The 26,069-nt window shown below is 41.0% G+C and overlaps 1 long non-coding RNA gene across 3 annotated transcripts in view; it reads left to right on the forward strand.

The window, feature by feature from the left end:
* The window catches only part of LOC146441434 (uncharacterized), a 258,283-nt gene that overhangs the window by 125,367 nt on the left and 106,847 nt on the right, over positions 1 to 26,069 (forward strand). For 2 of the 3 annotated variants that reach the window (XR_014849913.1, XR_014849915.1), the window contains exons 4-5: positions 4,687 to 4,867; positions 10,454 to 10,567. This is a non-coding gene — a long non-coding RNA (uncharacterized LOC146441434). The remainder of the gene's footprint in view (positions 1 to 4,686; positions 4,868 to 10,453; positions 10,568 to 26,069) is intronic. The other variant, XR_014849914.1, reaches the window with a different exon arrangement.

Here is a 26,069-nt window from a genome sequence, read left to right on the forward strand (position 1 = left end):
TGATGCTGATGTCCCAAGTGTCTTTGCAAGAGCCTCATGCTCAGGTCAGAGCTGCAGATCTGGCCTCCTTATCTGTTGCTGCATGTGGATTGCAGCAGATTTACCATCTAGGATATGCGTTCCTTTTTTTTTCCTCAATCTCAGAAGAAATCTAAAAGTCTGGTACAGTATTTGTAGCTGGAGAGAAATGGAAGAGCAAATTACTTTTAGTTGGACTGCAGAGAGGCCACAAAATCCTACAGCATTTAGTGAAAAGTTTTTGTGGTGGGAGGAAGTGGAGGTAGAGGCTGAGGATTCAGCCCAGTGAAGAAGCCACAACGTTGCAGCTGAGGCAGGTTGGTGTAATGGCTCCTGTAATCTCCCCGTGCTGTATGCTTTTCCAGCTTAGTTTAAAAAACGCTTCCCTCTAACTAGTGGGTGTCCCCAGACTGCTTTAATCTTTCTTGTTGTTTTTTCCTGTGGAAACCTTGTTGGGTCTTTCTGTTCTTTGCTGACTCCACCAGTCCTCTTGGCATTGCTGTCTTGTCCCTGACCACTCAGTGACTTGCTCCCAGTAGTGCTTGTCTTCACAGCTCATGCAATGAGTGTATGACTGGAAGAGTGTTCTTGTCCACTTACCTGTGTGTTTCACTGAAGTCCATGATGGTCTGTTGAAGTTACCAGAATTATACTACAAAAATGTGCTACTTTTATTTATTTATTTATTTATTTATTTATTTATGAGTCTTTTCATAGTGTGTACATGTAAGAAGGAGCTGGGGCAAATGCTTAATAGCACAATAAGGGAAAAAAATACTCTTCAAATGGGTTGTATTTTTTTTTTTTAATCATATCTGTCTTTTGGAGTTTAATCTGTGCCAAGATTACTATTCGTGGTTTCCATACGTACTTGCATTGTGCTATTTCATCTCCAAAGAAGTTAGTTGTTTTTTTCCCAGCTGTTTCACAGTTGTGTCATATTTTCCCTTTTTTTTCTACCTGAAAACAAAAGTTCTCTTTTTGACTTGTCTTCATATTTTTTTTAAAACGATAGAATCAGAGCTGAATGTTTTGGACTAGCGGTTGAATTTCTGTTGCTCAGCTCTTTTTTGTGAAACTCACTTTTACAGGGCGATTTGTACAACAACATTCCTCCAGGCTGAGAAGAGCTCTAATGGAAGGTCTCTGTGAGCTGAGAGAGCAGCAGAAGTGGTCTGGGAGGAGAAAGATTAAACGGTGAGGTTAAACAGGTCAAACGAGAAGTAACAGTTGGAAAAAGTGCATAGTACAGGGGATTAGACAAAGGGATGAAGTTTAATGGCCAGGTTTTGCAATGAGGTTGTTGCTTATGTGTAGGCAAATTGTCTTTGTTTTGACATCAGTATACAGAAATTTGGCTTTGTCCCTGAAGCTCAAAATATTATTTTGTAGAAAAACAAAAAGCCTGATTTCTTGCATATTGCCTTCCCACATACCTCTCACTTAGTGAGCTTCTAGCATTCTCTATGGAGGTAGTTCCTTTCAGACTTCCATTTACTGAGAAAGTAAATTCCTTCAGTTGGCAAAGGCAGGTAATGGTTTGCAATCTGCCTGTGCTTTCTCACAGGTGCACACAAACTCAGTTTCAATAGTAAGACATCATAAATGTTATCAGCATGTTTTTCCTTTTGCCACATACAAGCAGAATCCAAGATCAGACAAAGGAAATGTCATGTTGACCTGTGGCTGCCTCTGAAATATTTTTGACTCTTGGCTTCATGAGTTAGTTGTCTTTATCTACTGAGACAGACTTCTTCTCTGTGATGGTGAAACCAATTTTTCCATCATACATTAGTAGAAATGAATCATGTGGAAGCATTCTCTACGACTCTTGACTAAGAATTGTTCCACTATGTATGACTTGAAAAAATACCAATAAGCTAAATGTTTTTGGTACACTTTGTGGCTGAAATGCATTAGCAGTAGATTCCAGGAAGGAGCAAAGTTGAAATGTGTATTACACTCTTTTCTCTTATTCTTTGTAGATGACTTCACCATATTAAAAGGTAACAGGCAAACAAAGAAAGAGCATGAACGTGTTCTCTGTGTGACACAAGAGTGAGAACTGGAAGGCGTAGGCTGGATGGGACTTCTTGATTTCTCTCTGAGAGGAGCTCTGACAAGCCCAGAGGAAGTTTTGCACAGGGTATTCAGGGGTTTTGCTACAGATCACCTCAGTGGGATGTAGTAGTACTACTTCTCCCTAGTGAACAGAAGCAAGAATTGGTTACTTTTCTACAGTTCATTGAGCCTTTGTGATTTGTGATTCTGTGCTAGTGGTTTTCCATTTTGTGCAGAATCATCTTTCCGTGACTTGTTATGTATAATGATAATGAATAATTAGGAAATGGCTTCATAGGTGATAAAGGACATGACAAAAGTCCTGCTGTGAATTAACAGTGAGCTAAATTGTGTTCAAATCATCAGCTTTGGGCACAGCTCTCCTGTTGTGTTTCATCCTTCCTTCCTGCATTCGCTTCTTTCTGATAGGTTTTGTAGCCTGGTCTTTGCCAAGAAAACATAAGATGATGGAAGGAAAGTGGAGTTAATTGTATTTAATGGTGGGTCAGGAAGGGAGGAGGAGAGATAAGGTTTTAATATCAAGAGTCAGCACCAGGACTGAATATACACATGTTCTCAAGTCTGTTTTATTAAAATAATTTCAAAAGCCACTCCTTCAGAAATATTGGTCATCTTGGTAAAGTACCATATTTTTTTTGAAATGTGAACTCTGGAGGACCTAGCACTGGGCCTGTTAAAAAACCATTCCCCCCTCCTCCCCACACCTTCCTTGTATCTTTATCCTCCTTTTCCCCCTAAACCACTGACTGATAAGTAAAAGCCTCAGAACTGGCTGTTCCTGCCTTGGTGGTTGGAATAGCTTTTCCTTTTTTGCAAGGAAAGGTTTATGGGGAGTTTAGGACCTGTGATGGCTTGCTGAGCCATCTCTGAGCAAATCGGTGCTTTTATGTAGTGTAAGACAGAAATATCAGCTGCGGTCCCTGAAGTGTGACTGTACCACAGCTCAGAGGCAGCTGTTGGCAGTGCTGGAGCCGAGTCACTGCCCACTCAAAAATCAAGTCGTGTTCAGTGCTAACTTCTAACCTGTCCCACACAGAACTACAAACATTTCTCCACCCCTCCACTTGTGGGCTTTGGAGGTTTTGGTGGACCACAGAAAGATCAATGCCTGCTGTACTGCTGCCGCTGCTCAGGCCACCTTTGATGAAACAAACTGCTTGGCACATGGTTCACATCTGAACGACATTGCTTCTTGCAAACTGGGGGTGTCTGTCTCTAAATCCCCTGAGTTGTGTTCTCCCCAGGCCATGCCTCATCCTGTTTTGGGGAGCCAGGGAAACTGGTGGGAATCCGAGCATTTAGGCAATGTGTTTCCTCATCATCTCTTTGAATCGGTTATGTTTTCATGAAACATTTTTTCAGCTGATGAGTTTTTTGTTTTTGTTTTTTTTTCTGATGGGTGAGATTCCCGTCAGAAAATACCAGTCAGATTTGGAAAAGGAGTTACACAGAAATATATTGTTGTAATAATACCAGAGAAAATTTCCAAGCATGATCTGAATGCAAGGCTTGATTTCTTTTGCTATGGGTCAAAGGAGCGTAAACGGTCCCTTTCATCTGTGTAGTGTTGAATTCTGGGACAGAAATGCTTGGTATTTAGTATTTGGTATTTTATTTTAACTATTTTTGTGCTGAAAAATAATAACAACTGAAATAGTGTCTATTTTGATAATAATGCAGTGTCTGTTCCAGTTTCAGAAGTTACAAAGCTCTTGGCAGATGAAGGCTGCAAGTTTTTATCTCTGGCAATTTCTATTCTACCTATGTAACTTATAGCAGAAGGTGGGATTCAGGATGACATAGGTTAAGAAGAATTTGATATATTAAGTGTTGCAAGAGGCATTGTAGAGAATTTGCTTCACTTGTCATGGTTTTCAATGGGAAGAAAATTAAATTTGCTTAGTTTTTAAGTTTATAACTCACAAGGCTGTAGTTTAGTATCCTGAGGCTTTACTGAATATTTGCTATCAAATACTATACAAAAATGATCCACTAAAGAAACATTGGAGAAGTTTTGAGTTATGCAGGGCAGCTTCCTTAAAAGTGTCAAAATGTATATTTCTAATTGTGTGTTGTTGAATTCTACCCCATGTATTAGGTTGGCTATGGCAAAAACTTTTATGAAAACCTCATTTTTTCTTCTGAAACTGATGGTCTCTTCCAGAGTCCAAGACATTTTAATGATTTTTTTGTACTTTATCTTTTAAAAAGATGATAGCTGATGATAAGCCAGATTTATTCTTCCTCCCCAAATGAGTTGCGATTAACCTCATCATTTTAGCTTATTTCTGTGTAGCTGTTAATTTTTTTTGAGGGCTGTGTGTAGTGGACTAATTGTTGCCAGAATTAATTACATCTATAAGGAAAGTTTATAGCTAAACAGAAGCTGTGGAAACAGAGGAAGCTGTTTCGTTTTTGAAATCTGACCACTGATAATGTCTGGAAACCTGAAAGCTGTTGCACTGTACTTTTGTTTCTGTGCTCACTATATTCTTTAGTTCACATAATTTTTTTTTTTAAAGAATGAAAACTGCAAGAATGCAATAGATTATTTTATTAATTCTTTTTTCTTGTGTTTTCTTTGAGGGTTAAAAAGGAGTGCAAAAGATAAAATTATGTATATTATATACAAAGCCCCTTCTTCAAACACTTTGGAGCAGGATACTTTACTGGCTGCGCTCAGAGTCATGGCTGAGCTACAACTCGATAGAATAAAGCATTTAAGAGTGCAGACATTGTTGGATGTCTTCTGCTGTCATCAGCAAAGGTAAAATATTATTCCCTTTATTAAGCCCTTGTCCATTGATGGTTGTTATTCAGATTATACCTAGGATATAAAAAAATTGTAACACGGAGCAAATACCACAACAGACATTTAGCTAGCAAGTTGTGGAGGTTGTGTAACTCTTCCCCACATGTGCAGGCCCTAGTTTTTAACTTCAAAGGAGCAATCTCTTGAGTTCTACTCACGGATATCTATGCTGCTGGCTTTAGTGACCTAGTCTTGGTGAATTTTGATGTGAAGATATATTTAAAATATTTTTTCAGTCTTTTTTCAAATTTAAACAGAATTTCAGAGGGCAGTCTTGTTTTACAGTCAATGACCAGCATTACAATTAATTTTCAATTTTCAATGTGTGCATTTCCATGCATACTGCAGATTTGTCAAAAAAAAAATCTTATCAAGAAGAAAGGAAAAGAGAGGAAGGAAAATAGATCACCCTTTTCCATTTTAAGGTGATTCTCATGCAAAGCCACATAATGCAAAGTTTTTGTCAATCTAGCCAAAGAGGTTGGATTGGCAATTCAGCGCTGTGACCAGCAATGAAGTGGCAGATAATGCAATGTATGCCCTTATTATAACTTCATAACAGGCCAACTTAAAAACAGTGAGCAGCTGGGCATGCATGCCTTCCTTTCAGCTCTAAGCTTCCCTTGGAGAAGCCCAGGAGAAACATAGCTCTTCCTGCAGCAGTAGAGTTGAGTAAGTGGGACAGAGCAGTGCTGGCCAGGGGATACAGAGGCCCCTGAGTGGGTGGGGAAAGAGCCCCAGTGGGATGCTCTCAGGGCTGGGTTCCACACGCCGGTGCTGGCAGACAGGGCCCTAGTTACCTGCCTCAGCTCTCTCAGGAGCTGTGGCCCCCATGCTTTGAAAGGCTAGATTAGGATACAGCATGTCTGCAGGAATGTATTTCTGGAAGTCATGAAATTTTGTTGGAATAGATGTATGTATTTTCCCCTTTGAAAGTGAGGTGGGGAGCAGGAGGGGGTAATGTTTTGGGATGCTGTGCTAAAAACCTGAGGCTAGCCAGGTGTAATGAAGTTTATGATGTCTGCCTGAAGGTATTTGCTGCCTACAGTGGCAGCTGTGAGGGGAAGATTACAGCTTTCATCTCACCTGCATGCAGATGAGTGCAGTGGGAGAGAGGTCCTGCAGCCATGACTCACTTGAGCCCCCACTCTGTCAGCCCCCATGCTTTATCTGTCTCTCAATCTGGCTCTGTCTCGAACCTGAACTTTGCACTGGGCCCCAGATGTGCTGCCCCAGCTATAGCCCAGGTAAGGAGTTTCTTGTAGCCCTGTTTTCTTGGCACCTTGCCTGGGGCAGCCCCTCTCCAGCCACATCTCTGTGGGCCCTTGTGCTATCTCATTCATCCTGAGCTCTGGTTTTATGCTGTGCCATGAGCCAAGGGTGTACATAACATGCCAGGGAAGTGGTCACAGCACCAAGCCTGGTGGAGTACAAGAAGCATTTGGACAATGCTCTCGGACACATGCTGTGACTCTGGGATGGTGCTGTGCAGGGCCAGGAGCTGGACTCAATGATCCTTGTGGATCCCTTTCAACTCAGCATAATCTGTGTGTGATTCTTTGCTCTTATGGGAGATGGCAAAACAAGGTTGTCTTGATGCTACATTTTCTCTGTGGTGGGGGATGAAGAGGTTTGTGCTGCCACTGTTCCTCCTCCTGTTCCATACCAGTGGGGGATGATATGGGTCACAGTATGAAATAGGGCACTGGGAGTGACTGTCATGGCATATGTGGGTTTTGGATTTATGTGACCCAGATTTTTAGGGTTTGCCTTCTACCCTGTTATATTTCTCGATGGTGAGCTGAGATGGGGGATTCAGACTCTCTTCTCCTCTGAGGTCCCTGTGGGTCACATTATTTACAGTCTTTATTGAGAAAGCAAGCCCCTAAACCTCCCTCCCTACCCCCATAAAACCATGCTGTGGCTGCACAGGACAGATTAGAAATAGGTATAAGTAAATATTCATTATTTTTTAACATTCTGAGGCTCAAATTGCCACTTCTCTGATAATATCCTGGGAAGAAATGCAGCCAGACTAGGTCATATCGACATTGTGTTGACTAAATGATATTATTTTACCTATTAAAACAGCATTCAAAAGATCATTAGTGGTAGTGATGATTGAGAAAGTAATCTTTTGGGAAACCTTCTGGTTGTGGGGGCAGGCATAGCACTTTTTGGAGGAGGGAAGAACATCAAGACAGATTTTTTTTTTTAGCAGGAAAACCTCACAATCAGTTGATCTTTAACTTACTCTAGTTCACAGTGTTTTTAAAGCAGAAATGGTGGTCTGCACCTCCCCCCCCCCTTATGTGTGTGTGTGTGCATGTGGGTGTTTCTGCAAGTGTTGTGTTAAAAAGCAATTGGCATTTGCTGACTTTCTGCATCTGAAGCTTCTTCTCTTGGGAATTTGAACTGATTCTGTGCACCCTGGCACATGCCTGGCCTTGTCTGATCTTCATGTACAGCCCTTCGTGCCCAGAGTGCAAAGGCAGGCTCCTGTCAAATGTGGTGCCGAGGCAGAGGGGCCATGGTGGAGGTTCCCCTGCACAGGCACTCCTTGTCTCCATCACGTGTGAAGCATTCCACATAACCCTAACAGAAGGCTGCCTGTCAGCTGCAGGCCTGGGGTGGGTAGGATCCTTACTTTCTGTGATTTCCTTCCATTAAAAACAGGGAAAAAGGGGAATTTCACCATCTTGCCTCGTTAGTGGTATGATAGGTAGCTGGGTCTGTTTAGGCAGGACTGCATCCCATCCCTTCCCATGTGTGTTTACACAGACTCTTATATGAACATTTCATAGGAAGATCCTGTGGAGGAAGATGTACGGACATATGTATTTAAGCAGCTTGATTTAATCCACTGTGTTTTATTTGATTGGTGTGACGACTCCTCTCTTCCCTCATGTTTTCCCAAATGCTAGGCAGGCCCTGCATTTTTCTTTGCTATGTATGTTTGGCATATGTATTTCAGATGACTTTAGCAGGCTTTTGAGAGGAAGGATTGAGCTTCTGTGAATATTCTAAAGTTTTTTCCTCTTATAGATAAAAGTATTAAAAGATACATACTCTTGGTTGCTGGGAAAGTACAATTTACACAAAGGAGGGAATTTACTCTTCAGTATCTCATCCGTGAATCTTGATTTAATTATTCAGTTAGCTACTCATGAAATATGGGCACATGGTTGCATAAAAAAAAATAAAGCAAGTGTTCTATCTGGCCATCTCCAATAAAGATGGTATTGTTTTATGAATATGCTAAAATATATTATTTGATGAATGTGTTAAAAATAACAAAATTCTTCTTTTGCAGAGACTATGATAAAGGGAATGTAATATGACTTGTGTGTGCATGTTTTCTTGCACAAAAATGAGGCAGATACCTATAGTGTGCTGTTAGAATTTAGGGCCAGTTCAAGAAATCCAGGTGCCCTTCAGCTTCAGTGCACTCAAGCTTGAGAACAAACCTCTTATTAAAGAATTCATCTCTATTTGGAAGCTCATCCTTTCTCTTTTTTTTTTTTTCTTAAACTCTTGAGCAACAAAGCATACATTTCAAGTGTTTTCTTCCAGAGCTATCTGAAACTTCTGCCTTTCTTTGTTCACCCCAGCTGTCAGCAGATTTCAAGGTGTGTGTCTCTGTGTTTGAAGGAGTTATCATAGATGTTGGTGACAGCTGGGCTTTGAAATGTTCTTTGCAGTCAACACAAAGTACATGAGGAATGAGTCATGAACATTTACAGATCATACTTTGCTTTGTATGTAAGTCTTCTAATAATGAGCCTGCCTAATTGAGCTGGGGAAGCTCATGACTTCATCATGGTCCTCAAAAAATGATCCAGTTGCTAAAATAAAGGATCTGAGCAATGTTTTTTTATGATGCTACGTTCAAGTAATCAATCAAATTAAGATTTTCATCTTTTCTGTCACTGCCAGAGGAGTCCAAATTAGCGTGATGTCCGCCCCTAAGGGGCTTCCATGGGTATCTTTCATTTTTGCAGTTTTACTTATTTAAGTTAGAAAACATGAGGCTGTGCATTTTGAAGAAAGGACTTTCCAACTTTGAAGTTCAGTGATCTTTTCTCCATTACTAGTTTAATGCACTGTACATTCCTGCTCAAGGTAACTGAATGCAGCTAATTATGTTCAATCACATAGAATTAGAGAAATTTGTAATTTGTGTTTGTAGATGCTGTGTCTGCTCCAGGTATAAACTGAACTACCAGAAATCTGCAAAGACAAAGCTCTCTGAGCCTTGTGCAGTTATTCTGGACTTGTTTCCAGCGCATGTGGAAGAAATACTATTAAAAAAAGTGGAGGTGCACTTAGTACTCTTACATATAGTGAAAGGTTATTGCTGACAAAATATCCTTTCTTTTATCCTTCTCAGGATTTTCAGAATGTTTTGTAAAAGTCAGCTTTTGTTTGACTTTATGTGCACTGGAAGAATCTCTAATGCTGTTCACAGGGGTGAATGCCTGGATGTCACAAATTTGCCAGGCCTTAGTGTCTTCAGTTCATGTTGCATGGTTCAGTGTTACAGACTTGTAGTTTAAAACTTCCTGATTTCAGACTGTAATGTCTGCTTATGTTGATTTTCTTTCAAGGTTATACACATGCACACACAAATGCACGTGGTGTAATTGAGAAAATGGTATAATGTATAATAAAGCTGCATAAAAATGAATTATAAATGAAGGCATAAGAAATAAATAGCATGAGAACATATTTTCATGGAAATGTACTTGCATGAGTGATGTACAAATATGGAGGTTTTTGTACCTAATTTTAGCTACCATGTTGAATCTTTTATTACGGTTTACTTACTAGGGTTCAAGTCTTGGTCTTACCTTTTGGCTGTTGAAAATGCGATCTCTATCCTGCTGTAGCCCATGTTTCCAAGACGGGCAGCAGTCTCTGTGTGTGCCTTGGGGAGCAGCAGAGGGCACAATGTGAAGGTTTGCTGGGAATGTTTCAGGGACGTCACCCACTGCCATTGCCCAGTACATTTGTCCTGCGTTTAGACATGATTTGGGAAAATAAGTAGATGAACAGTGGAAGCTAGTGATTACAGAGAACAAGAGAATACACTCTCAAGAGTGGATTTATCTTCTGCTGACACAACTCAGCCTCCTTTTTGTAGCATGAATGTTCAATAAATTTTATTTCTCAGGGCTGTGTTTTAAGACCACATTCCAGGTTGTGCTCCTGTTCAAGAAAATTTTTAGTGAGTAAGCATCCTGACTGAAATTTTGGATTTCGTCCAGTGACTGAAGAGCTTGTAATACCTAAATGGGATTTATTGTAAAGGAACAGGAAAAGTCCTGAAATATAAGACTATGTAGTTGTGTAAAAGCATTGTATTTTCTGTCATCTTACAGTCATTTGACCTTGAATTGGAGCAATGTCTTTGACTTGAGTATCCGCAAAACATAATATAGTATAAACAAATTGTTTTAAAGCACCTATTCCTATTTTACTTTATAGCAGTGCATAACATAAAGTTACTAAGTGATTTCGTCCTGTTTTTCTTTATTTCAGGCTTGAGTCACAGAGAAACGTGAGAATTTACACTTCTGAAATAGGCATGAATGGGATTGAAGGGCTTACATGAAGGATTCTGAATTCCCCTTCATCCTGCTCTGGGAAAGACGGGTGAGTAAATTATAAAATAGTTTATAATTAACTCAGTCCTTACTTCAGAAGGTTTTTAGTCAAAACAGGAAGACACAATTCAGATGGCTGTATGTAAGAATGGAAGAAATTTCAGATACTGTAGATAAATCTCCTAATTACAAACATCAGCCTTCAGACTTTGCTGTTCCTGTTTAGTAATAAGAGCGTGTCCATTAAAAAATAGTGTGAGTTTTCTGTAAATCTCACCCCCCTCCCACCCCCACCAACATTCTGATGTAAATGTTCTGTATTTGAAAGCTTTTAGCCCAATGCCAAAGAAACCTGAACTGACAAAATGAATTTAGCCTTTCTTGAACTGATTCTGAGTGAGGCTGTTACTGGAGAAAAGTGCAAAGTTGAGCTTTGTTAGACTCCTGCATGTATTTGTTAGTGAATCAGACAGGTCTGTAACAGCAGCAGATGTGTCCATATCACACCTGGGCTGCTCCTTAGCCTGTTAGAGTGGAGCTGATGTGTTAGTTCCAGTGGCTGCAAATCCAGCTTGTGCGGCTTCCTGCCTCCCTCCCTTGCTATATCCCTGCCCACAGAGGGGAGGAAAGAAACTCCAAGGCCAAACCCTGTAGGAGGATAAATGGGACTTCATTTCAGGCTGTCTTTCTCTGGCTCTGCCTGTAGATACATGGGATCATCATTAGAAAAAGGCACATGACCTTTCTGTGGAATTTACATCTTGACATTCCAATTGCTCTCAACTTAGTGAGTACATAGCATCTATCACCTTCAGATGCTGACCAATGAATAAGATCTGTGCTTCTTAGTACAACCTGTTCAAAGTGAAAAGATCCAAATCCTGTGGTGTTGAAATCCTGGGCTCTCACTTCTTCATCAATACACACAGGACCTTGTATGTGGTCCTGTGCATGTAGCAGTGCTGAGCAGTGCATAACAGGATGAGCTTCCAGTTGCAGGTGTTGCTAACCAGACAGCTCTTTCACAAAGCTGTGATACAAAAAATATTTAAGAACTAGTAAAAATGAACCCTAATGCTGGCAGAGTGACAGCAGAATTTTTGTGTTAGTTTAAACATTCTTGTTATTCTTGAATCTAGCTTAGATTAATTTTACCTAAATTGTGTGCAGGGCTGCAAATGCAGGCTGTGCCATCCAAAGCAGCTTGGGATGACCTTCATAGTCTTTTACTCTTGTACCTGGGAGCAGGCAACACCTAAAAGCAATAGGTGTGTCTGGACAGAATTCTCAGCTTCAGAGGGCCAGAAACAAGATGATGCCTTGCCACCTAAATACAACCCTGAAGCCAAAGGACATGCCTTGGATGGTGCAGGGAGTAAAGGCAATGATATTATTGTGTTAAAGATGTCAGGGACGACGTCTGAGGCTTTGCCTGAAGTGGAAATCTGCAGCAGGTGCAAATACATGCTGAAGAGGAGCAGGCTGCAGCAAGGTTCAGGAGTATCCCAGCACTTGGAGAGTGTAAAAGGGTAAGCAGCAGACCAAAGAGGGTGTCAGTGTTGTATCAAAAGCATCTGGAGCTCAGTGGGAGAATGAGAAAAACAAATGGGGAATAGTAACTTGTGTGGCTTCTCCAGAACAGAGAGCAGGATGAAAGGTTGCTGTGGAGAGTGAAGTGGGTGGGATTTTTTCTCTTCAACCATCTATACCAAACACTTTTTTTCCTCCAGAGATGCTTCTTGGTGGGCTGTATAACCAAATATGAAGGAGTCTCCCCTGCAGTTGATGAGAGACAGGTGAAGAACAATTCAGGGAACCAGAAATCAGGCATTTCTGAATAACAGAAAAGAGCAAAGGGGTGAGAAATGTGCAGGCAATAATGAGGAAACAAGTGTTTTGAGGGGGAGTTTTGGAAGGTAATGGGAGAGCAGGGATCTTCATCAGAAAATACACAGTGGTGAGATTCAATTTGCAGCTTTCTTTTTTTTTCCCACCAGTATGATGTAAATGGCAGCTCTTATTGGAGGGAAGGAAAAATCACTTTTCTCAGCAAGGAGATGGAGAAATCTCTCTGTGTTTGCTTGCATGCACAAAGAATGCTTTAATGTTAGTCTGGGAAAGCAAAGGAAACATTTAGATAGTACTTCCTGTATTTTCTATTATTTTTGAAGAGGGGGCTACATATGGTCAAACAACCTGGGGTAACCATTGGCCTACAAACCCACACCTGAGTGTCTTGTGGTGCTTTCTGAAAATATGGGTATTTTTCCTTGTCTTTCAGATACTGACTTGCTTAGAAAAAGCCAATGTTTAAGGAATTTATTTGGAATTTTATCCTAGGAAGTCTAGCAATATGCTGGCCTGAATATTCACTGCTTGATGGTAAGGTTAAAATGGTTGTGAATGATTTAAAGATTTGGGCTTTGCATGAGTAACATTTTTCCTGTAGTGGGTAGGGTGGCTGTCACTTGGCAAGACGTGACTGCTGCCTGAAACCAGAGCAGGTCTGGAGCTAACCTAATAGCTCATAAATTGGCATATTCTCTCAAAAAGGTGATTGGCTTGGCAAGGTATAGGCTGATGTGTGCTTGTGGTTGTATTCACTTCTACCTTGTGTCCCCTTTTTCATCAGCTGTAATTGTGCTTGCAAGGTGTTTGTGGTATATTTGTTTTACCAGGAGGAGACTGGAGGTGTCAGAGACGTGTCAGAAAAGTACTTGTTACCCTCATCTTTCCTCATTCGGTCCCTACGTGGAGTCATATGGAGCTGGGTGTCTCTTGTTTTAGCGATTGCTAAAATATGTTGATAACATTTGCTTCCATCAGGGCACTGTGTTCTCCTGGGCATCCCATTGCCTTCCTCTTTCCCCCTTTGCCTGTGTCAGTCTGAGGGTTTTGTGAGCTTGTCCTGGTTTCCTAGGTGCCTGGTGGTAATAAAAGGGAGGTGGTGCTGAGCGAACTATGGTACAGGCAGGCCTGGGATCCTCAGTGCCATGCGAAAGTGGAGGGAAGAGTGTGTCCGGCTGTAGCAATCCTGCTCTTTCCAGGAACATCACACTATCTATCCTAGGTGTACTATCCTATGGCCTTCCCACTGTTTGTCGGGGCTGGGGCTTGCAAGGCTGACACCAAAGCAACACGGCTGTGTGTTTGCAGTTTTCCATGCTGGATTCAAGTATTGGAAACTTCCATTTATGCCTGGGAGCTTTATACTCCTGTGCATGCTTGCTAAGGAGCTTGTCCTCCATATGAATTGCTTGGCCTCGTTACTCTCTGTCTGTTTCTAACCCTGTCTATTAATCAATTTTATTTTATTTTTTTCAAAACAGCTCAAAATATAGGTAAAGCAAACATTTTATTGTATCTGTAAAGATGCTGACCTAGCATCAAATGGAAGAGTATGATGAAGTGATAAATGTTTCAAGCCCCTGGCCTTTTATCTCTGATTTTTTTTTCCTTTTTTTTAGTGTTTCTCAAACTTAAGTGATTGAAAAGTTTTCCAGATCTGATAACTGCAAAGATTTCAAGTGAAACTTTTGGCTCCTATCCCAGTATGAGATCATACAAAGTGATATTAGCTGAATTTGTAAGAGTTTGAAAAGAAAATGGAAACATATTACTGTTCGTGTCTCTCAGCTATTTTTCAGCTATGCTGGACAAAGGTTTTCTCACTGTTAAAGTTCTGTGTACCATTTGAAATGTTTTCAAATACATGCATGTATATATATGTACATTTTTCTTTGCTAATATTGTATTTATACTCTTTGGATCTTTTATCCTTGCTAGCAGGACTCCTTGGATTCCATTTTAAATAGAAGTTTTCTAATGTAGTGTTGCTGAGAAAGCTCACTGTAAGAGAGAGGATGTACTGAATTCCTGTTGCTATTCCAGAATGACTTTAAAACAAAATTGAACTTGGATATCTCTTCTCTAACCTTTTTGTCTGGTTTCTCTGATAGGAGACAGTGAAAGCAATGCTCCTTGAACATGTGTGTATACCTAATAAGGGTAAATGTGTGTCAACTGCACATTTTGTGGGTTTCCTTCTACACAGAAGTAAAAAAAGATAAATAATGCCTCAAGTTAGGCATTTAGGTTTCTGAACAGGGCTGAACTTCAAGGGCTGAACTTGCAAACCCAAGCAATTGGAGGCTAGAAAATTCTACAGTTAAAGCTATTCATTCATCCCCTTGGTAAATATTCATTTTGATTGCCTTTAATTAGAGGATTGCGTGCTTCCCCCCCTCCCCCCCTCACCCCACAAGGCCTGCATATTGTTCAGCACACAGCATGGCAAATGCTTAATGAGTGGGTAGGTTGTTGATGTTTTGTTTCTCACCATTTCTTGTATGGCTTTATTTACTGCATGGTTGGCAGATGGTGTACTGAATGCAGAACTACGCATTTCCTCGTGGAGATTTTGATGGCATTAACACCATAAAGAGTTACTTTACTGCATATTTTTCAGGGAATCTTAATCAGGAGTGCAAAGTAAGACATACATGTATATTTAACCAAACTCTGAGCCTAGACAGGTAATTTTCTGGGAGGAGATGGTTACAGCACAGTTTTCTCGGTGGAAGATCTTTTAGGTTGTACTGATTCCTTCCCCTACTCTTCTTTTTTGTAGCAGAAGGCAACAGTGGGTCAAAGCTCATGCAGGGGCACGAGGCAGCTCCATAACTCAAGGAGTTTGGAAATGTTGTAAACAGCTATAACTTCCCTCCTTCTCACCAATATTTTCTTCCTGCCATTGTTGATTGTACAAGAGAACATAGAATTTCACATATCAGAAATCTCTTCTGTAATCAAAGGAGTAAATAGTTTGTCCAGCAAGCTGGCTCAGCAACCTGCTTCCAGCATTCAGTGCACATTTGAGACCTGATGGAAATGAGCAAAGCTTCAAAACCTACTATAAGCTACAGGAAGAGAACACCCTTCATCTGGTTTCTGTCTTGGAGACTGTAAGCTCTTCAGGCTGGAGCCTGTGCCTTCCCATATGTCGATAGAGTATTTCAAGCACTATAGCAGTATAAACAGCAGTGGATGAGGTCATCATATATCAAACAACATAATTAAATCAGTGCTTTGTTCACTGTCTGTGTCTCATTATGGCTCCCTCCTAGGTCACTCAGCAGCCTTGGAGATCATGTAAGAACTAGAATGTTGCAACAGGCCTTGCAGAAACATTTGCTTTGAAGTTGGTGCTATTCACTTAAAGACCAGTCTTCATAAAAATGTACTTTTATAAAATGTGGTCCTATTTTGAAAAAGCCATGTAAAAGGGAAACACTAACTATTGATTTTTTTCATAAATTGTCATGCCCAAATGTCAGCTGCTGATCACGTGATTTTTATGGGATTTCTTGATTGATTAGAGGTCTGAAAGCAATCAAGTAGATGATGTATTATAAAAAACCAGGTTTCTCAGAGGGGAACATAAGCTTAAGTGCCCGCAAAGCAGCCAGATTTCAGGCATTGGCACGAAAGTGGCGTTTTTTAAAGTTAAGTGATGCTTTGTTTTGGCCACTACTTTAAAGTGCATCCCCTGTAAAACAGTATAGAAAAATATTTTAGGGTACTCCTTCCCCCTTTCACAGTTCTGGTAACCACACTTTAAACCTTGTGTTATATCAACACCTATAAGTGTTTTATAGCAGTAGATCCTTATGTGTGTTTTACAAGGAAGTAGGCTACCAATTTTGTCTGAGCATTAAGGTACTTTGAAGTCCGAAGTCATAATAGGATATGCACGTAAGCCTCGTGCCTCACCAAGTATGATGCCGTGGGCATGTGTTATTGCTTACCTATGCCATAATTACTGTACACATGTAGCTACAGGAATATATCCATATGGTTTTCCTACTGTAAACTTTCAGGTGACTAGCTAATCTAGGCCCGTACTCAGAAACAAGGGCTGGTCTGAGATCTTGGTAATTACAAAGCTGGCATACAAACTTTGACATTAAGGCTCTCCCAGATCCACTTGAAATCAGGTTACATTCATATTCTGTCTTGTTTTTTGAATAGCAGCCCAACAGCATGCAAAGTCATTATGTTGTTGCTTTACCTGCTCTGTTCCAGTCTTGCTGCCAAGGAAAAAAGAGGAAAAGGTACTCAGGACTTATGTTCTCTTGGCTTTGCCATAAGTGAAGGAGATTTTTTTTTTTTTCATTTTTTTTTTTGTCTTTTTTTCTTTTTTTTTTCCTGGGGATTTCCTGAATTAATGAATATTATCTGATGAATTTACTGAAATAATACATGTTCTTCCTGCCTGAAGTTTATCTGTCTCTGGTGCTGTTCCTCTCTACCAGTAATGAGAGCTCAGAACCATGAGTTGGTACCATGTGTTAAGGGACGCTCTTTGCTAAATTTGAGCCCAAAAGTAGGAAAGTGAAGAGAGATCAAAGGCAGCTCTTTAATGCTCTGCAGTACAGGTGGGGTCTAGGAATGAAATAGAGAAGCAGAGTTGTGCTGCTCAACCAAATGCCGTCATTGAGAGCGGAGAGCATCTGTCAGCTGGGCTGTCTCTGGGACTCGTTTGCCTTCCAAAGCACTTCCACAAACCTGCTGCAAAGATGGGAGGTGGGGGATGATGGTGAGGAAGGACTTGCTGGATCCTGCTGGAGGTTAGAGTCAGTAGTTCCCGCTATGTAGCTTCCCTGCTGGGAAGACTAGCCTGGCAGGGTAGGAAAGCTGAGGTAGGGGCAGAGAAGGCTACTTACCCCCAGGCTAGAGCTGGAAATCACCTGGCTCCTTCTCAGCTAGTGAAACACCACCAAGGCGAAAAGTCTGTCATTCTGCCTGAAGATGGGTGCCTTCACGTGGTTCTGGGGTGCTAGGGAGAAGTCAGTTCTGCTTAGTCTGCTCTTGAGAACCTTGCTGTTCCTAACCTTTCCTTGTTTTCCTCTTTGCTAACATCATCGGAGCAGGAGTTAAAAGAAGATCAGTGTCAGACAACAGAATTATAGGCTGCTCAATACATAAAATTTCTAGTCTTCAAAAAGTTACTTCAATTTTATTACGTTGTCTTAGTGGCTTGATTTTTGACTTGTTAGGCACTTGGTAAACCTCCTGATAAAAAGAACAGATGATTCTGTTAGTTTTGCACTGTTTTTTTTTTTTTCCTTTGTTCATGTTTTGCTATTCTTCTTTGATTCTTTTTTAAAATAGCCAGAGTAAAACAGAAGTGGTAAACCTTAATTTAGAGGTGTTAGCAAGAGCTGGCTCACCTTGATAAGGGTCATCCAGGCTTCACTGCTTCCTTATTATAATCCACTACCCACCGTGGTTTATCCTTTCTGAATATTACTTCTGCTGCACTTGCTATCATCTCTGTGCAGATGATAGCTTAATATTTGCAAATGATCTCAATATGATGAATGTCAAGCCAAAAAGTACTCTAAAAGCATACACCTATGAGAAGACAAGGACAATACTGGCAAGCTTGTTAGGGCAAGTGGGAACAAGTGTTGGATGTAAAGAAAAAGTGTGGCCTTTGTTGGTTTTGGCTTTTTTTTTATTATTCCTTTGCTACAGGGGAACAATTCTCATTTGTGTTTGCAGTCATCTAGGCAAGCTGAGGTGTGTTGAGTGCAGGGCCCAATTGCTTGTGCACTGCATGCTGTGCCCACACAGCTTTAAACTGGGAGCCAGCTTGGATCATAGGCAGAGCAAGCTCAGGTCTGTCCATACCTGCCTGCATACAGAGATCCTTAGAAGAAAGCAGAGACACCCATTTTCTCCTTATAACTGCATTACACCAGAGGCAAATTCTCTAATTAAAGTTTGCAGTTAGCATGGTGCATTATAACTGCTGTAAATTTTGATCACGTCAAGACTTCCTGGCGTTCGTAGGAGAGGCACAGAGAAGGCAGTGGGCGCAAACAAGGGCTCTGTGTAGTTTGCTACAGCAGCCCAGCCCTTATGTCCCATTCGTGTTATTAAGGCACCACCTATGGTGCTTTGTACCAGGAAAATTACTAAATAGCTGAAGAGAAAATGTCACTAATGATGTATAGTGGAGGAATTAAGATCTGCCTTGTACTGAAAGAGGTTCTAGTTATATCCTGCTATCCACTAGGCTCCCATGGGAAAAGGTGCTCGACAAGGCTCAAAACAGCCTTGCTTGCTGCCTTTGCCCTAGTGCATTGCTTCTGTTCATCTGGCACAGTAGGGAAAAACTGTGAACTAGGATAACAAGGATGGCAAGATTAAGAAATATGCATTTTTCATAAAAGCATTAGAGAATAGATTTGCATATCTTAAAACTAGAGAAATAGAAACTTGGAAAATGAATAGTTTTCTGAATGGGTTCTAAAAATATTTATTTGCTATCCTACATTTTGCTGTTTCTACCACTGCATTTAAAACAAGGAAGAATGTCCAGTTACTTTCCTTTCTGGGATGGGAGGACTTGATCACGTGGGAGCTCTCAAAAGGAGTGCTGTCTGGCATGTAATTACCTTTTCCTTCTAGAAGGATGCTTTCCTCTTGGGCATGCTGGGCAGAAAGCAGTGGGTCTGGACATCAAGCATAGTTGGGCAGTCTGTGATTGGGAGGGAGGAGCAGAATAGCACTGAGTTGATGGGATAGTATCCATGTGGAGCCCCTGCTTCCTGTCGCACTGTATTTGACCTGACACAAGCAGCTGACATAACATCACTGAGGATGTTACCAGCGTTTTGTTCTTTTAATATTAAATTTGGGGAAAAAAGTTAATAACTGTTTTCTTCTTAAAAGGAAAGCAAAAAAACCCCAAAGGATCTTGGCTGGCTCTGCATGCCCTATAGGTATGTCTGGTTGTTTTTTATTAACAAGGTGCTGTCCTCCTGTTTACCTCTCTCAAAGGAAGTGTCTGTTGACATAGTCTGCATTTCAATCATCTTTATTATACAGCTCTCTGGGAAGCCTCCAGGGCAAGTCACGCTAGCCCTGAAAGCAGCTTCTTGGTCACAAAGAGAGGAGTTGGAACAGACATCCACAGTTTGTATTTCTTTATTTGCAGAGATCTCTGCCCTGATAACCTCAGACCACAGAGCAGCTGTAGTTGGCTCAGTGTGGAGTGGTGTGAGAGGCACGGTGGGCAGGTCTCCCAGTGGCTGCTACATCCACACTTGTACTGGAGCCAGGATGGACCTGGGTGTGCCGACAGTGCTGGCGGAGAGCTGGCTTCATTGTCCAACCTAGTGGAGGCTGGAGTTTCCCTGCAGCAGGAGCTGCTGGGCTCAGAGACATCTTGCCCCCATCACTTCCCTCTGTGCCACAGGTTTTCTGTGCATGCTGTCACCAACTTGGTGCCCTTCGTGTGGCTCAAACATTCACAAGGCTTCACGTGCCATTGCCTGTGGCAGGCTTATTCACTGGATGGTATCCAAAGCGTTGTGTGTTGTGGGCTTGTGTTGATGTCCAGACAGTTGGCCCCTGAGTTTAGTAGAAAACTGCTGTTGGTTGTGCCCTCAAAGCTGCCTGTTTTTAATATAAGCATGAGGAGAGAATTTTACTTCAGATTGAAGTTTATGCATCAGAACTGAACCTTAGTGGGTAAACAAACTGTCGATGATTTCCATGATGTTACGGTAGTGTGTTTTATTACTCCACACTCATGTAAGTGTTTTGAATAGATGAAGGTAGCTTTGCCTGGCATTGATGTGATATTTTCCTCTAGTGCTCAATGATGAGCTTTAGATAGATTCTTGTGAAAAAGATGCTACACAAAGAGCATCCATCTTCTTGGCAAAAGGTGAGGCCCTGACTGGCCTCAATGTGCCCTCAAGGCCTCTTTCTCGAAACCTGTGCAGCTGCTGACACCTCTGAGGGGCTAAACCCATCCATCTTTTGGAATAAGAATGGCTTTCTACTGCACTAATAGAGAGTGAATTATAAACCTTCCTCTCTCAAGTTTTCTGCCATCTGGATGTGGGAACTTATTTTATCTTCAATAGTTCCTACTTGAAGCCAGCTGCAATCTCTATCAAAAACTGTTACACAGAAAAGTTACAGGTGGCTAAGAAACAGTGTATGAGTGACCAGGTTGTCAAGTGTTAGGTGGTACTTGTGGTGCATGGGAAGCTGCCTAACAGCTGAATGGTCAAATATTTTTGTTTAATATCAATTAAAATAATTTGCAGTGTCATGCACCAATGATGAAAGCAGCTTGTGCCTTCATTGTAGCTGAAGATTTCAAGGGCCAAATTCACTGGAAATATAAACAGTGGTGCAAATTACATGTTAGAGCACAATTGTTTCCCTGCAGGCTATAAATAACTCCTATTTTAAGACACTGGGGGTTATTTGTCTCCAGTGGGAGAGACTGTATTCTGTGGTGTAGCTGACCAGAAAATGGTTGTTAGTGATAAAGTGGTGTAATTTGCATTGATTTATTATTCATTGGCTGTGCAGATCAAGTGTAGCTTACTCAGTGAGAGGGATTGATACCAAATTCTTTTGTCACTTAAACAAATATCCCTGCTGAGTATAAGTGAGAGATGCGTTTGTAACAGAGTGGTGTTTATCAGACACCTTCCAGCTTGTAACTCTCTCCAATCTGAATCAAACATACTGAGACTTTGACTCCAGACTTAATTTTGGCCTACCTGTGTAAACATGGGTTGATAACTATTGGAAGCAGATGCGTATAAAAAAATTTAAAAGGCAATTCTATTGTGATAATAGCTGCAAGTTCCCCACACCCCTTTCTTAAGACTGCACTTGTCACCTATTGTCCTACCTTCCCTACTCCACACAGTCCTAGCCACGCCCCCAGTTTTCCCTATTGGTTCCTATACCCTAACCCCACGTGGCCCTGGCCACTCCCTCGGGTTTCCCCTATTGGTTCCTGTACTCCTAACTCCGCCCCTGTACCTCCCCTGTACCCAGAGGTCACTGGGCCTGTGTGCTGTCCCTGCCCCTCTCTGTTTCCCTATAAAACCCCTTACCCTCCGCCATCTTGCTGTCTATGCTCCACGTGTGTCTATGTTCCACATGTGGCTGTGCATGTGAGGCCTTCGCCCTCGAGGCATCTCTGCCTCGGGGAGGTCGTTGGCCTCTGCTGCACCATGCGAATAAACATCTTCCATGGACACAACGCATAGACCCTCCTTGCCTCCTTTATCACCGCCGGTTGTGGAAGCAGACGAACCAGAGCTAGCCTTATGGCTCCCCGACCGGTGAGAGCGCAGTGTCCAGCCCTGGGACAGAGGGTTTGGAGCACTGAGGCGCTGAGCCGGGCTGGGTAGAGAAGCTCTAGGGTAAAGTCTGCTGTAACATCCTCAAAACCGCAACACAATTCCTTGACTTTGTCTATATTTCCCACATCATGTAACATGCACATCCTGCTTGGAAAATTCTAACGCTTGTGTCTAGCAACCTGCACCCATAATAATAGGCCTTTTTTGGCTACTGTTTTCAATGTGGGCAAAATTAAGTTAAGGATAGGCCAAGATCATTCTTGTAAGGTTTTCTTCTGAAAATGTTGGCTTCAGAGCTTCCAGGTATTTTGAGACATACTATAATTGATGTGAGAGTGATATTATCAATGCCTACTTTGATGTTCCTCTGAAAACTGTACCTCTTGGAAGAAAACTACTGACAAAGACTATTTGGTTTCTATTCTCTTGCTCCTCACCTTTTAAACCATTTTTCTATTTCTGGTGGTTGTGGGAGAAAACCTGGAAATATTAAAAAAATTGGAGGAATATATTTCTTAAGTGTTATTTTAAAGTTAGTCTGGGGGGTAGGGAGGGTGTTTTATTTTCAAATTAATTATCTTTAGGTGTGCATGACCGCTGCTGCAGAAGTGGAACCATCCCATCTTTCCCTGGACTGTTATCAGCACTGATTTCACAGATTATTCTGCAATTCCACTGTGAGTTTGGCTGAGAAAAAAAAACCACTGGTTACAACATGGGAGGTAAAGCAATGCTGGAGGAAATTCTTAGAGGCTTTCTGGTGATTCATTTTTCTTTGTACATTGACCGAGCATCAGTCTTACCCCACAAGTCCTCAGCTACAATCTGCCTTTGAATAAACACTCCCTGTCCTGCCATGGGCTGTTGCTGTTCACAACCTGGAATGAACTTGTGGAAAAGAGTGCTCTAACTATAAATGACTCTTTTTGGGCCAGTTGTTCTAGGAAAATCTGAACAAAATAATAATCATGGCATTTAACTCTTCTCCTAAAAGTAGCATGTCCTATCCATTTAAAACTGAACCATTTTGCAGCATATTCCTTCACATTTTTGCTAAAGGTTAACAAAATTGTTTAGACAGCTCTAGTTGGTGCACATCAATCTACTTTACAACCAGCTGATTAATGTGACTGATTTCTGCAGCGAATTTCTCTAATCACTTCTTATTTACAAACTGGGGTGGTTTTGTTTAAAACAGCTATGCTGTGAGTGTTCATCCATCTTAAAAGTTCATTCCTTGGCTGAAGTAAGTTTAGGAAACACAAGTCTAATGAACCTCTGTGACAAACGGTGCCCATAAAAGAAGAGGTCATATGCAACATCTCTGCTAGTGATAATCCCTCCTGTCATCTCCTACAGATGGAGGAAAAAAAAAATAATTCTTCAAGTAAAGAGAAAGGAAATCATAGTGAGTATAGGCAAGTGAAAGAAACAGTTATTCTGAAATCTGCAAGGAGCTGTGCAGGAAGCCAGGAAACTGTGGATTTTCATTATCCAGGCTATTGGCTGACAGCTGGTGATGTGAAATATTCTACAGCTTTTTTTTTAAGAACTTATTTAAACCTCATAGACTTACTCGACTGGGAATTACAGAGGTCTCCTCTTTAGAAATAAGTTAAATTATTCAGTCTTTCTTCAAGTGGAGTTAGGCACTGGGCCTGTGTCTCTGCTGTGATACATTGTGCTTCATTACAGACTACAAGTGCTGAATCCTTCTGCGTGTTTATCCTGTTGGTAAATATCACCCTAACTGGTACTACACAAACTTCTTCCAATGGTAAACATAAGAAATATTTGGTAGCTGTGTCTCTGTAGGGAACTCAGTTGGACAGAGTCCACAGGTATTGGGATGCTGTGTAAGCAAAGTCTATACTCTTTATGTTGACAAGCCAGTATAACTCCCTGGAATTTTAGCATGGCAGAAACAAGTCTCAAAGGTTTTAAATGCTCAGGTCTGTTATGTAGGATGCCAGCAAAAATTGTGGCATGCTGCTGATTTGGAAAAAAAAAATCATATAAATGGATATGTGAATATTTAATTCAATATTTAAGGACTACTGAGAATATGTTAGTCACCTTCACCATGCTTTTTATTTTTAAAACAGGCTTATTTGCCCTACACCTTTATGACCTGTTTCCATCTATCACTCTGTGTGTCTGTGAGGGTATTCTACACATGGCTTTCAGTGTAGGAGTAATTCTGCAGGTTTCCCTTTACTCTCTGTACCTTATGTTCTGATGGCTCAGATGTGTTTGTACATGAGTCCTGTCTGAAAAAAAAATGTGGTATTTCCTAGTGGTGATTTCACCTTTTTTTTTTTTTTTTTTTTTTTTTTAAGACTTAGGTTACCGATCAGAATTCTGACCAATATTACCTTCAGTTTGACTTTTCTTTTAGCTTCTCTCACAAAAAAAGTTATCTGGTGTTTTTTGGTACTTGTGGAGTTAGGAAAAAACTGCTACAGCTCTTGCCCCATCTCTCTTCGCCTTATGATTCTCTCATTCTGCCTTGTTACTTTTTCTGGTTTTGGCATGTGTTCTTTCACCCTGTTACGGTCCCTTTAGACTACTTCTACAAAAAGTTTTCCAGCCATATTGCCTTTACTATTTTCTCTCCAGACTTCCCAATGCTTTGCACCACCTTAAACAAAAATGAAATTCATTTTAGAAGCACCTAACATTCTACCTCTATCCTATCTGTAATTTGTACAATTTTTGGAGACTGACTCTTGCTCTCCATGAGCCCATGGTGCCTTCCTCCTCACTTACTTACTACAATTTAAAGTGGAACTTCATTGGTTTTGATCTTTCTTAGGAAAAATACATCAAGATATGCAGATCCCTTCTCAGTTACACTTTTGCCATGATTTCTGCAGAAAATCTGGATTATGGTGGTCTGAATTCTCCCAGGTCCAGGAGAAAGCCTGTAAGTGAGATGGGCAGATGGGAGGAAAGCTTGGGCTGTGCTTTTTCTGGCTTACATTCAAGAAATTAGAATATTTCTTAGGGGATGGTCTATGTCATTGTGTGGGGTGACAGTATTTTTTGCTAGTCTGTTACAGAAGTTGAATATTTTAAGAAATGGTGGGCAAGGGTCTGAAGATGGTCATATGATATCCATGCTTGGCTTTAGTGTGCAGGATGTCAAAAAGGGAGAAGATACATTAATGGATAATGGAAGAAGAGTATAAGAAAAATTGATAGAAATTATAGTGATCTTAATTGGACCATCAGGTCATTTAACAAAAGTTTTGTGCTTAACTTGACAAGGTGTTTGGTAGTGGTCAGTTAGAAACAAGGAAAAGGTTTGTACTTAAATATCAGGTCATTAGGGAAGGGGACTAACCTGTGAAGACAAACTACCTGTGAAGACAAATGTTGTAGAGAACAATAGGTACATAGCAGAATAATATTCTTGCTGGAAAAGTAGCACTTGCTGTGTTCAGGAAGAACAGCAGGAGAATGTAATAGACTGTGAGTGCAAAAGTGTGAAAGATCATTAAAAAAACGACCCCAAATCACCTTCCCTCCCCCCTTTTCCCTTCCCCACAAACCTAACAAGAAAGGACGTACTGAATAAGAGAGTATCTGTTCTGGTTTTAGCAGCTAATAATGAGATCATAGAAGAGCTAGACTTGGGAAGTAACTTCAGATCAATTGATCAGGAATCGATTTAATTAAAATGAAGGGAGGATTAAAAGTTTGTCCTTAATTAAAGTAGCAAATGTGAGTTTGCCAAACTGCTAGCAATGCAAGTTGGCTGCACTGAGAACTCCTGGACCTGAATAGTGCAGTATTGGGAGCTTTTGCAAGTACTCCAGCAGTCTGAATTTTGTGTCCCAAGGAAGGAGAAGTTGTCAGAGAAAGGTGAAAGAGTTGCCAGAATTCAGGCTGAGTGGAAGCTAACAAGTGATGTTTAGGCACATAGAAAAAGAACATTGAACCACGTAAATAAGTTTCAAATAGCAAGAGAACTACTGTGTAAAGCTCCTGCTTGTGTAGGGATTAAGCATAATTTAAATGTGGTGTCTGTGTGAAAAAGCCAACCCCACCTCATGCCCCTCTGAAGAAACCCACGTGATGACCACTGGGAGAAAAAAATCTGAATGTGATGGAAGCAAAGCTTGAACGTGGCAGTGCTCCTGAATTGCATGGGAATAGATAAACTTAATAAATGCATGCTCAGAAGCTGAAGGTATGAGCACAAGGATTTTTAGCAGATCCTTCAATACCCACTGTCCACCTCTGGGCTCTGTGCTTTCTGTTTAATTAATTCCATCCATCTGCAACAGGAGTAGTTTTGTGGTGTTACGCTGCTTGGCATTGTGGTTCTTGAGTAATTTAAAGTATGTAAACTTCAGG

The sequence above is a fragment of the Lichenostomus cassidix genome, chromosome 2, assembly GCF_008360975.1.
Source record: "Lichenostomus cassidix isolate B80296 chromosome 2, HeHo_3.0, whole genome shotgun sequence".
Lineage (NCBI taxonomy): Eukaryota > Metazoa > Chordata > Aves > Passeriformes > Meliphagidae > Lichenostomus > Lichenostomus cassidix.